This window comes from Chenopodium quinoa, unplaced genomic scaffold (assembly GCF_001683475.1).
Source record: "Chenopodium quinoa cultivar QQ74 unplaced genomic scaffold, ASM168347v1, whole genome shotgun sequence".
NCBI classification, from domain to species: domain Eukaryota; kingdom Viridiplantae; phylum Streptophyta; class Magnoliopsida; order Caryophyllales; family Amaranthaceae; genus Chenopodium; species Chenopodium quinoa.
This window is the reverse complement of record NW_018743894.1, coordinates 4,656,587-4,659,654: the sequence shown is the minus strand read 5'-3', so window position 1 is coordinate 4,659,654 and position 3,068 is coordinate 4,656,587.

The window sequence follows — 3,068 nt, the reverse complement described above, 5'->3', positions numbered from 1 at the left end:
AGTTCCTTAGAAACTTGTTGGCGGCTCACTACATTCCTTGCCCCTAATCGTATATGTCAATTCCCACTTCCTATGAGTGCCAAGCATTTTCACCACATGCTTTTACGTAGGCGCGCTTCGAACGACGCCTGCAACCTTCTATCGGATCGAGGTGGTGAATACTTGAGCCAAGAATTCGATGACCATTTGAAAGATCATGGTATACCTTCAGAGATGACACCTCCAGGAACTCCACAATGGAAAGGAGTATCCGAACGAGGAAATCGAACCTTGTTAGACATGGTAAGATCAACCATCGGTCTTAGTGATCTTCCTATCTCTTTCTAGGGACACACACTTTTAACTGCGGCACTAACACTGAACCGTGCTCCATCAAAAGCTGTAGAAAAGTTTCCATACGAGTTATGGACGAAAAAACCTCCTAAGTTGACTTTTCTAAAGATATGGGGATGCGAAGCATATGTCAAGAAATTATTGTGCTACAAGGACATGACTGTCATGAATCATTTGCACAGGTATTGGTTTAGAAACATACTAGATTGACCAATGAGAACACTTTAAGAGATTAAAAATTGTCATAAGTATTCTTCTCATTATTGCTATCGGAACCTTTTTTCCTCAACCATGAGTATTGTGAGCTTTCTTGTTTGACCACTAGTCCGCTTTGATGATTGTGAAATGTCTGTCGTAATAGGGGATTATAACAGCATCACTCGGGCGGCTAGGTCCTCTTAGTAAGATAAGCCACATTACAGGACTGGAATTATCCCCGTACTAAAATAGGGAAGATGTCTTTGTTGTTTACAAGGTCTCTCGTATAGCGAGACTGTAAAAATGCATGGTCGTGCTTGGATGGATTTTAGAAATCATCTGTTTATTAACAGTCGAACTCAAAATCGAGAAACACTTCAGGACGTAATAAGGATGACAATTAAATCTTACCTTATAGTTCATGAAGAGGCATAAAGCGACATAGGAAAAGGGCTATACACTAAAAGCACACTTGTCTGGAAGGACAAGTGGGAGATTGAAAGGAATAGTGTCCTTCAAACAAGTGTATTATTTTAATAGTGGGTTCAGAATTATTAAAAAGCTAATATATTCAGTAAGGTCATGTGATCAGAATTCCTGGATGAAGGCCGCTTCTGATCAGTAATATTAATGCATAATTAATATTATCGCTTAATCTTGATTGAATCCTTCGGGTCACATCCAAGCAACCAACGAGCCGAAGCGATGAATTAATCCAGAAAGAATTAATGAATGAACCGAGTAATAGTTATTTAGACGTCGGGAATTCGAGCTTAGAGCGTCGAAAGTCGAGTCGAAAATAGTAAAATACGAGATGTGCAAATAGGAATAAATTCAAATATTTCCCAAAATACCCCTAGCATCGGAGTGCCCCGTGCAATCCGAGTGTTAGGGCCACAATGCGTAGCATGGTGGCTAGCATGCGGACCAAGCCGAGCCTTAGCTGGCTGGTGCGTGCTAGCATACCTATGATAGAAACCAAGGCAAGCCTCGGCAGCAGCCCGCACTTGGAGTGCGCGGCTTGCTGGCCGAGTGCAGCAGCAGCCCGCAACTCATGGGTGCGGGTGGCTGGGCCGCGACTAAGGGAAGAACAAAAGGAAGCTCACTTAGGTGCCTTGATGCCCAAGTGGGAGTGGACATGTGGCGCAAGGTGAAGGAGAGAGTGGGGAGCAAGTTTGGTCCCCCCTCTCTAAGTGGTCTTCTCTCGCTCTCTGATGTATAGTTGACACTTGTTGATTTATTACTAGCTTGCTTAAATTATTTTATTTTGCCTTTAAATTAAAATGTTAAAATCTTACTATCCCACATTGATGAGAGAGACAATCATACTCTCATCATTTCCTATAAATACCTAAGTAAGGGCATTGGATATGATACTTGAGTAAGAGTTAGAAAAGGGATCACTAGTAGTGAAAACCTTTGAACTCAAGAGTTGGAAAAGGTATCACATTTTGTGAAAGCCTTTGAACTCAATTATTCGGGTTTATCGGTCGGTTCTTGCTAACCCCAAGACATTGGACGTAGTCGGTGATCGTTGTTGCGGGTGGATCATCGTTGGAGGCTTCGTAATTTCGACGCTAGCTTTCAAGTAAGAGCCCAAGTGGACGGGCGAAGCACGCTCCAAAGGTAATCTTATTATCTTAATAATGTTGTTAAGTTAATTATGTTTATGATTTTATTTATAACGAGTGCGGTCTTATTTTTGGGTTTGTTTCCGCGGTGAGTTGGACTCACCAAACCCCAACACTCAAATCAATCAGAATCAAATGCTCCTCAATCAACCACAATCACAAGACCAATCACAATAATACCACACCACTTTCAAGAAAACCACCACACATTCACCAATCTACTACCAAGAATCTCAAATTCAAAGTTTTTAAAAGAGCCACCAAAAATTATCAAATATGCTAGATAATCGACAACAACATAATGTGAAGTAAATTCAATTACCAAACAACATACATGAGCATAAATCAAATTAATCACCATATTCAACTAAAACCATACTATTACTATTCACAAGTGTGAACAATCAAATTGTCAACTAAAATTCATGTAATTATGCAAAATAAGAATAGAGAAGATGATTATACCATATAAGAAGCAAGATTGATCAACTTTCAAACCTAAAATTCCTCCAAACAGAACAACCCCAATTTGCTCTTCAATGGATGAAAGAGATTAGAGAAGAAGAAATGGAGGAAAGTAGTATGTGTGTTTGTGAATTTAATGAAATTTGAGTATAAATTTGTGAGGAAAATTTGATATTTGAGTAAAGAATTTAGAAGAATGAGGTTGGGGTTTCGTGGGTAGAGAGAGATAGGGTACGCACATTGGTGAGGGTAAGAGGGAAATGAGAAAAAGAAAGAAGAAAGAAGAGGATAATGCCTTGGCAAGGAACCTGCGTTGCCGTGTACGCAGGCGGTGCGCCCGCGCCCCCGCTTCTTTGCCTTGCTTCTTTCTGTTGGTGAGCTCGTTTATAGGATCTATGCATCTTTATCATCGTGGGATTGTTGAACCCACTAAACATATCA